This window comes from Eptesicus fuscus, chromosome 17 (assembly GCF_027574615.1).
Source record: "Eptesicus fuscus isolate TK198812 chromosome 17, DD_ASM_mEF_20220401, whole genome shotgun sequence".
In the NCBI taxonomy this organism is placed as follows: domain Eukaryota; kingdom Metazoa; phylum Chordata; class Mammalia; order Chiroptera; family Vespertilionidae; genus Eptesicus; species Eptesicus fuscus.
In genome coordinates, this window is record NC_072489.1 from 38227842 (window position 1) to 38238139 (window position 10298).

General features: G+C 42.6%; 1 pseudogene; it reads left to right on the top strand.

Annotated features, from left to right (window-relative positions):
• The first annotated feature begins 6782 nt into the window (after positions 1-6782).
• LOC129152111 (polypeptide N-acetylgalactosaminyltransferase 11-like) lies at positions 6783-8890 on the top strand (annotated as a pseudogene).
• The last annotated feature ends 1408 nt before the right edge of the window (positions 8891-10298 follow it).

A 10298-nucleotide genomic window follows, 5' to 3' on the forward strand; every position in this document is an offset into this window, starting at 1 on the left:
AGGGACTTATGGAGAAATGATTATATTCTGTTTCTTGATTTGGATGTTGTTTACATGAGTATGTCAAAATTATGATCATGCATTCAGCTGTACACCTATAATTCGTGCTTTTTTTTGTATGACTGTTCTATGTCGATAAGATGTTACTCTAAAAAAATATTTTTGGCACGTGGTCCTATCTGTTAAGTAGTAACACTGAAGAATATCATCTAAAGTAAAGTAAAAGTATGGCATAAGCAAGTAGTTGAACCTAATCCACCAATGATAGAGTGAAATATGTTGGTGGGTTTCAGAAGGTATGGGAGACTTAGTTGTTTATTGGCTGACAACTCAAGATGTTGCTGGTAACTGTGCATATATTCATGGAATCAAAACCCAAAGTGTCCTTGCTCTTTGATAAGAACATCTCAATTTCTGAGCTTTCAGCATAACTATCACAAAAGGGATATTCACTTCATTAGATCAAAACTCTGAAGATAGAGGACTGTCACTTCAGGTTGTGACAGAGTAACTGGTATTAGTCTAGTCCCTCTGCCATAAATAAAATACAAATAAATATGGACAAAACAATAAAAATATCTAGTTAGAGACACTGAACAACAGTCTTTACAACACTGTAATTTCAGAGAGAAGTGAAACAAATGAGATAAATTCTACAATTGCCCCAGCTTTAGATATAAAAGGCACTTACATTCTGGCACAGAGAGAAGGAACCCAAGCAAAGCATAACAATCTTACTCAGTTGAGGAGATAGAAATTTTAGTTTAGTGTGACTGAGATAACTTGAATTTCAATGCAAAGAACGAGCCCCAGAAATCTGCATAGCACAGGGATATCTTCAATTCTAGGCTGTACTCATCATAAGGTAAAACACCACAGTGTAGTGGGAAAAAGAATCTATTGGGGAAAGAACAGCTTTCAGGAGCTATGAAATGAACAACTGTGGAACTCACAAAATTTTGGAAACATCTCAGTTTTGATCAACTGGAGTGGAGAGTCTTCATGAAACACCCAGGACATTCATTAGAAATCCCAAAAAGTCCAGATATTATGAATAAAAATAACTAAACCATAGAGTTATAGCTAGACCCATTCTAGAAGACCTTAATGTCAAGCTTTTGAAAGGATCAAGTTGATCCACAGCAAATTAACTGCAGACCAGAACAAAGCTCAACACTTCTTAAAGGAAGATAACAATATCTAGACTTTGTCAAGAATCCAATAAAAAACCACTAGACAGTAAAAGAAGTAGAAGAATGTGATCTATAATAACAAGGAGAAAAATTAGTCAATATAAAGATCCAGAAATTAATGAGACAATGGAAAACAGATAAGGACTTTAAAACTGTTATTATAAATGTCCAAGGACTTAAAGAAAAACATGAAATCAATGAGGAAAAATGGAAACTCTGAAAAAGAACCAAATGGAACTTCTAAAAGTGAAAATATAATACCTCAAATGAAAAACTAATTGGATGAGCTTGACAGAAAATTAGAATAACCACAGAAGGAAGAAAAGTGGATTTGAAAACAGAAAATAAAAATTTTCCAAATAAAGGTACAGAGAAAAAAGATTTAAAAACTAATAAAGTATCAGTGATTTGTGAAACAAAATCAAGCAGTCTAACATTTGTATAATTGGAGCCTCAAAAATTAGGGAGGTAATATAGTAGGGGAGACAGAGAAAATATCTGAGTAAATAATGGCTGCTAATTTTTCCATATTTGATGAAAATATCAACTCAGAGATCCAAGAAGCAAAATTATCTTCAAAGAGGATAAACACAGAGGAAACGATAAATTATACTAATGCATACTGATAAAAATCAATGATAAAATGTTGCCAGAGAAAACAAAGAAAAGAGATGAGAAAATCACTGACATCTCCTCAGTAACAATACAAGTCAGAAGAAAATGAAACAAAATCTTTAAAGGGACCAAAACCGGTGTGGCTCAGTGGATAGAGCGTCGGCCTGCAGACTGAAGGGTCCTGGGTTCAATTCCGGTCAAGGGCCTGTACCTTGGTTGTGGGCACATCCCCAGGAGGGGGTGTGCAGGAGGCAGCTGATCGATGTTTCTCTCTCATTGATGTTTCTAACTCTCTATCCCTCTCCCTTCCTCTCTGTAAAAAATCAATAAAATATATTTTTAAAAAAAAGATCTTTAAAGGGTTGAAAGAAAACCTATCAACCTATAATTATATATCCAAGAAAAATATCCCTAAAGCACAAAAAAGAAATAAAGACATGTTTCAAAGACTAACAGAATTAGATGCCAGCAGATCTACTCCACAAGAAATGTTTTTAAAAGTTCCTCAGGCTAAAGTAAAATGATACCACATACATACTTAGATCAAACAAAGGAATGAAGAGTGCTAGAAATGGTAAATATTTGAGTATATATAAAAATATTTTTCCTTAGTTTTTAATGTATTTAAAAGATAACTGAATGTCTTGCACAAAATAACAAATGTATCTATGAGGAACTATATAACCTTCCATTTCCCCTCCCCCATTCTTTATGATATCATTGTCATAATTGTCATGTATTTTATTTCTGTACTAGCGTTCCCATTGCAGGAAAAATCCTGCAATAGGGTTTCCTGCTGCACTCTACCCCGCCCCACCTCTGATCCTCCCTTGTCCCCCGGCCCGCCTTCTCCACCAGCCCACCCCGCTCTCCTTCCTTCTCCCCCAGCCCCACCTCCGCTCCTCCATTCCCGCCCGCCCACCACACCCCCGCTTGCTTGCTTCTCCGCAGCTTTGCTCCCTTCAGCATCTCTTGGCTTCTTTCTACCCTGTCCTGATATGCAAATTAGCCGCCATATTTGTTGGGGTAATTTGCATACTCGTCCTGATTGTTTGATGGAGGTGGCTTGGCTGGTGGGCGTGGTTTGGGCATAGCGAAGGTGCGGTCAATTTGCATATTTGTCTATTATTAGGTAGGATATTATAAAAGTGGATACACACACATAACTTGCAGGAAGAAGAAAATACCCTGGTGGAACTAGACTGGCCTTAAGAAATTTATTGTTCTAGGGCCGTGGTTGGCTAACTGCGGCTCACAAGCCACATACGGCTCTTTGGCCCCTTGAGTGTGGCTCTTCCACAAAATACCATGGCCTGGGCGAATCTATTTTGAAGAAGTGGCGTTAGAAGAAGTTTAAGTTTAAAAAATTTGGCTCTCAAAAGAAATGTCAATCGTTGTACTGTTGATATTTGGCTCTGTTGACTAATGAGTTTGCCGACCACTGTTCTAGGGCAGTAATGCTGAAGAATGTGGGCTTGAGTGTTAGAGAATTCAGGTTAAATCTAACTGTGCTAATTATCAACTACAGGACTTTGAGCAAGCAGCATAACTAGCCAAAACCTCGATTTCCTTACCTGTAAAAATTGGGATAGTGCCTACTTACTAGCATGGGTATGAAGATTAATGAAATCCTATCTAATAAAGAGCTAATATGCTAATTAGACTGGACAGCGGAACCACCTTCTGGAATGATCTTCTGGAACGACCAGTGGGTTGAGGGGCAGAGATACGGGGCCACAAGGCAGCAGAGGCAGGTGGGGCTGTGAGGGCTGAGGCCCTTGCATGAATTTCGTGCATCAGGCCTCTAGTTATCATATATCATGTGTTAGCACATTACCTTTCTGGCAAGAATAAGGACTTTGGCCGAAACCGGTTTGGCTCAGTGGATAGAGCGTCAGCCTGCAGACTGAAAGGTCCCAGGTTCGATTCCGGTCAAGGGCATGTACATTGGTTGCAGGCACATCCCCGGTAGGGGGTGTGCAAGAGGCAGCTGGTCAATGTATCTCTCGCATCGATGTTTCTAGCTCTCTGTCCCTCTCCTTTCCTCTCTGTAAAAAATCAATAAAATATATTATTAAAAAAAAAAAAAAGAATAAGGACTTTGACAAAAGGCAGTCATTATTATCTGAAACTCAAACATGTTTCCACCTTGTCCAGAAACCAGTTGATCAAGAAGATATGACAGGAACAAGGAAAAGAAGGAGGTGGTGAAAGGCACTAAAAATCTTCATCTTCCAAAGCAGAATAAAATAAATCATCTAAAGTTGATAAATCATTAACTAGAGATCTAAGAGTGTGTAAGAATATAATGGCAACCACCAGAAGAGTTAAGAACAGAAATTGTTTACAGTGATTGCCTTTGAGAAGTGGAATTGGGAAAAGAGATTTCATTATTTATAGTACACCCTTTGTACTGTTGAAATATTTATCATACACTAAATAGTACATAAAACTTTAAAACCTAGTTCTATAATTTTAAAAGAATATGTTGAGCAAGTAGAAAGGTTTAAAAAATGTACCTGGATGTATAAAAATGAAATTGCTTGAGTACTTTCTGTCCTTACCACCCCTGAAGGTCAAGCTGCTGCTGCTTCAGAAGACTAGTGCTGGTACTTCCAGTCAAGATGGCAGGTAGGTAAATGTGGTACTTGAAACCTCCCACAACCACATCAGAATTACAATGAAACTACAGAACAACCATCATTCAGATCCGCCAGAGATCTAGCTGAACAGAAGTCTATAACTAAGGCTATAAAGAATCAACATCCAGACTGCAAGAAGGGGAGGAGATGGGAAAAGGGGTGGTCCCACACCCACATGTGGCAGTTAAAAATCGGGAGGGATATCTCAGCTGCAGAAGTCCCCCTGAGCCCTAACCGGTTTGGCTCAGTGGATAGAGCGTCGGCCTGCGGACTGAAGGGTCCCAGGTTCAATTCCGGTCAAGGGCATGTACCTTGGTTGCAGGCACATCCCCAGTAGGGGGTGTGCAGGAGGCAGCTGATTGATGTTTCTAACTCTCTATCCCTCTCCCTTCCTCTCTGTAAAAAATCAATAAAATATGTTTTAAAAAAAAAAAAAGTCCCCCTGAGAAGCCCCAGGGTTCCAGTGCTGGGAAGAAAAGTCCCTATAACTTCTGGCTGTAAAAACCAGTGGGGATTGTGGCCAAGTGTGACGGAGGGCTGCTGGAGTCCCAAGTGTTCCTCTTAAAGAGCTCACAGAGAGAAAGACAAATGCCAGATGATTTCACTTACATGTAGAATCTAAAAAACAAAATAAATGAACAAGCAGAACAGAAAAAGACTCAGATACTGAGAACATTTTGATGGTTGCCAGATAGAATAGGGGTTGAAGGAATGGGTGAAAAAGGTGAAGGGATTTAGAAGTACAAATTGGTAGTTACACACTAGTCATGGGGCTGTAAAGTTCAACATAGGGAATATAGTCAATAATCCTATCTAATAAAAGAGTAATATGCAAATTAACCATCACTCCGCTACACACACAAGCCATGCCCACCAGCCAATCAGGAGCGAGTATGCAAATTAATCCCAACCAAGATGGCTGCGGCCACTTACTGAACAGAAGGGAGGCTTGGGTTTCCCTGGCAATGGAGGAAGCCAAGCTTTCCGCACACCCTGGCCAGCCCAGGCCTCTGCTTAAGGCTACAAAGTTTCAATTATAGAAGATAAATCCCAACAGAAATGGCTGCTGCCACAGAGTGAGCAGAAGGCTTGGCTCTGCTCCAGGCTACAAAGTTTCAATTGTAGAAGATAAATAAATCCTAGATACCAGGGCCTCCACTTGGGTCGCCGGGGGGCCTGGCCAGCCTGCAAACCACCACAGGCCCCTCGCCCAGGCCGCCCCATGCCCCAAGGGAACCCACACTTTGATCCGGGACTCCCTTCAGGGCAAAGCAGCCGGCCCCCACCAGCGCACCAGGCCTCTATCCTATCTAATAAAAGAGTAATATGCAGATTGAACATCACTCCAACACACAAATGGCTGCCATGTGGTCAAAGATGGCTGCCCCCATGTGGACACAAGATGGCCACCACAAGATGGCCAGCAAGGGAGGGCAGTTGGGAGGGACCAGGCCTGCAAGGGAGGGCAGTTGGGGCAATCAAGCCTGCAGGGGAGGGCAGTTAGGGGTGACCAGGCCTGCAGGGGAGGGCAGTTAGAGGCAAACAGGCTGGCAGGGGAGCAGTTAGGCATCAATCAGGCTGGCAGGGAAGTGGTTAGGGGGTGATCAGGCTGGCAGGCAGAAGCGGTTAGGGGCAATCAGGAAGGCAGGCAGGCGAGCAGTTGGGAGCCAGCAGTCCTGTGGGATTGGGCCTAAACGGGCAGTCGGACATCCCTTAAGGGGTCCCAGATTGTAGAGGGTGCAGGCTGGACTGAGGGACACCCCCTCCCCCGTGCATGAATTTCATGCACCGGGCCTCTAGTATTGTAATAACTATATACGGGGGCAGTTAGGTACTAGATTTATCAGGGTGATCACTTGTAAGTTATATAAATGTCAGCTCATGGGTTACACATCTGAAACTAATATAATATTGTATGTCAACTGTAATTTAAAAAATATATATTTTTATTGATTTTTAGAGAGAGAGGAAAGGTGGGGGTGGCGGGGAGAGAGAAACATCAATGTAACAGTGAAACATCAATCAGCTATTGCCTGCACACCCCCTACCAGGGATCAGGCCCTCAACCTGGGCATGTGTCCATGACTGAGAATCAAACCGGCAACCTGAGCCAACCAACTGAGCCACACTGGCCAGGGCATGTCAACTCTAAGTTTTTTAAAAATTAAAAAAGAAAGAAGATGGTAGAGGCTGTGGCACTGGCACTGGATGAGCACTCCAGAGGCCTGGGCGAACCTGTGGTCACTATCCCACCTGGCATCTTCTCCCGGGTGTTCTGCCCCGCGGCAGCTAGTGCGGCTAGATCTGGGCTGTGGTGGGAGGGAAGCTGCCACAGCCCGAGTCCCAGAAGGCCGGGATCCTGCATTGCCGGCGCTGGGATTCACCGGAGGACCTTTCTGGGATCTTCACCTTCACCTTGAGGACCTGGTGGGGTTCCTGGAGGTAAAGCCCACAGAAGTGAAGCAGCCCCCCAAGACTGCATTCCTCGTTTTGAACTCTCATGCCAGTTCATACCCAGCCACCAGTACAAGTTTATGGCTCCAGCAGCTTTTGCTCTAGGAAGCTGAAAATGGCCCTTCAGCTATGCTAGGTCTATAATGGGAAGCATCACAGTTTGATATTTCTGTTATGGATGCCTTACATCTGTGACCTGGACGGTTTTGCTTTTTGTTTATTTTAACTTCAGTGAAGTGACTTGGCCACTTTAAGAATGTGCCCATCAAGGAGTCTGGGCCCCATGAGCCATTCCCCCCCAAAAATCTATCCCCATTTCACCCAAGGTCCAAGTTGAATATTAGAATTACAGTTCAAAGCAAACAAGATTGATGATGTGGTAATCATAGTGAAGATGCAGAAAAAGGCAACATGAAATTCTCTTCTGAGTTGGGTATGATTTTTAATGAACATGATCAGGAATTGAGAGACTTGGGGTATCAGAAGCATGCCTTCAATATGCTCATTAGCAACCACTTGGGCTACCACAGAGATGTGCCAGATACAAGGAATGTAGCATGTAAAGACAAGACATGTCCTACAGACCTGCCAGGCTCTAGTGTTGTTATTTGTTTCTACAATGAAGCCTTGTCTGCTTTGCTGTGGACTGTGCACAGCGTCCTGGACCACACACCAGCCCGGCTTCTCCATGAAATCATCCTCGTGGATGACAACAGTGACTTCGATGATTTGAAAGGAGAATTAGATGAATTTGTCAAATAACCTCCCTGGAAAAATTAAATTAATAAGAAATACAAATCGTGAGGGATTAATTCAAGGAAGAATGTTAGGAGCAGCTCATGCAGCAGAAGTCCTGGTGTTCCTGGACAGCCACTGTGAAGTGAATGTAACATGGCTGCAGCCCTTGCTGGCTGCCATCCGAGAGGACCGCGGAGGGTCGTGTGTCTGGTGATCGATATCATCAGTGCAGACACGCTGGCCTACAGCTCATCCCCTGTGGTACGTGGAGGGTTCAATTGGGGACTGCACTTCAAATGGGATCTTGTTCTCCTTTCTGAGCTCGGAGGACCAGAAGGAGCTACCGCATGAAGGATTGTTTTCCATGAATAGAAGCTACTTCAGTGAACTCGGGCAGTATGACAGCAGCATGGATATCTGGGAAGGAGAAAACTTGGAAAGATCATTTCAGATTTGGATGTGTGGGGGTAAGCTCTTCATTATCCCTTGCTCCAGAGTCGGACACGTTTTCTGGAAAAGGCGACCCTATGGTTCCTCCGAAGGCCAGGACACAACTCCTTGAGGCTGGAACACATTTGGTTGGAGGAATATAAGGAGCAGTATTTTTCCTTAAGACCTGACCTGAGGACAAGAAGCTATGGAAATGTCAGTGAGTGTGTTGAATTGAGGAAGAAGTTGGGTTGTAAATTATTTAAATGGCATTTGGATAGCATTTACCTAGAGATGCAGATATCTGGGCCCAATGCCAAACCCCAGCAAACCATTTTTTCAACAGAGGGCCAAAACACCCCAAAACCCTTCAGCATGGAAGGCTTTATCACCACCAGACTGGCAAATGTCTGGTGGCTCAGAGCCGCCCAAGTCAGAAGAGAGGCCTAGTAGTGCTTAAGGCATGTGACTACAGTGACCCAAATTAGATCTAGATTTATAATGAAGAGCACGAATTGATTTTAAGTAATCTCCTTTGCTTGGATGTCACAAACTCGATCATGTGACCCATCCCGACTCAAGAAGTGCCATGGGTTGGGAGGATCCCAGCAGTGGACCTTTGGGAGGAATAATCGACTGTACCAGGTGTCAGTTGGACAGTGCCTGAAAGTGGTTGATCTACTGAGTCACAAAGGCTATGTTGCTATGGCAATCTGTGATGGTTCCTCCTCACAGCAGTGGCATTTGGAAGGTCAAGGTGGAGGCAATGGCTGGAATGAAATGCTTGTCTTCCTTGCAAGATTAACAGAGGTGAAATAGCAGACATTCTATACCAGTGATGGGCAACCTTTTGAGCTTGGTGTGTCAAACTTTGCCAAAAAACTGAGCATAACTCAGGTAGTGTGTCACTTTGAGGAAAAAACTAACTCCAAGACTCTAGTCACAAATGTTTCATCCTCAGGAGCAGCAAATATTTCATCCTCGCCATGCGGCCGCATGTCATCAGAAATGGCTACGTGTGTCAGTGCTGACACACGTGTCATAGGTTCGCCATCACTGTTCTATACTGTCTACATCAGAGCACCAAGTGACCATCTGGAGGTGAAGAAGTGCGTGACAGTAAGGACATTTCTAGGCCTCTGTCAAGGAATTTCTTACTTAATGGTAGGAAACCAGAATACGGTTTTAATATAAAGAGTCAGGTTTATACAAAAGGATAATACCCAGGAAATTGCTAGGGCTATCCAAATTAGCTTATAATTCTTTAAATCCCCTTTAATGGAATGGAATGTGTCATGATTTCCTCTCTTATAATACTTCATAGCATACAGTTAACTTTAAACAAACTGAATCCACGCATTGTTTCTACAATCATATTTAAGAGGTGGTTAACTACTATAAAATTTTTGATGAATTATGGCACTATATACATTTAAAATAAAGAATCCTTTTAATTTAAAAACAGAAGAAGACTAGTGCTGGCCTCTGATTCAGTTGTAGTAGCCAAGAACTACATATGTGTGTGTATCTGTGGTATAGCTGTTTGTCTCTGAAGTGGTACTGGAGTTCTCTACTCACGGACACCTTGCCTAAGCCTTCTTCCACTTCGAGGACTCTTATTATTAAAAATTAATATTTTTCCCTTTTTGTTTGACAGCATGAAAAGTTGGAAGAAGATCAACTCTGGTAATGGGAAAAGAGAAATGGAGCAGACAGCAAGAGAGTGGAGGGAAAACAGTAGGATGGTTCAGACAGGCAGAAGATCCAGGAAGGGACTAAAATCAGAGCTGTGTTATTTGAGGGTACCTATTCACTTGGCAAATTGCCTATGAACTCTCCCTACCCAACTAGGTCCTAGCTAAGATCCCCAGCTTTGGACAACAGATGTGAGATAAAAAGAGATCAGAGCTGTGGTCACTGGAGCATAACAGATAAGGAAATAGGTTGACTTCTGTTAATTTTTTCTGTAAAAAATTACTGCTCTTCTTTATCCATAGCATTTTACTCCAAGAAAGTCAAGATGCAAACTACACAGCATCACTGTAACATAGAAAGTAGTCATAGAATGTTGCCATAGCAATGGCCTTAAGGTCCAAGTCAGGATTCAATGTGAAAGAAACTATGCTCTGAAGAGGTCCTCTCAGAAACCAGCAAACCTGGTAACAAGTCTTCTGGATGAGTAGAGTTGTGTGGACCATGACTTTGACTTCAGGCATTCCTGGATTCC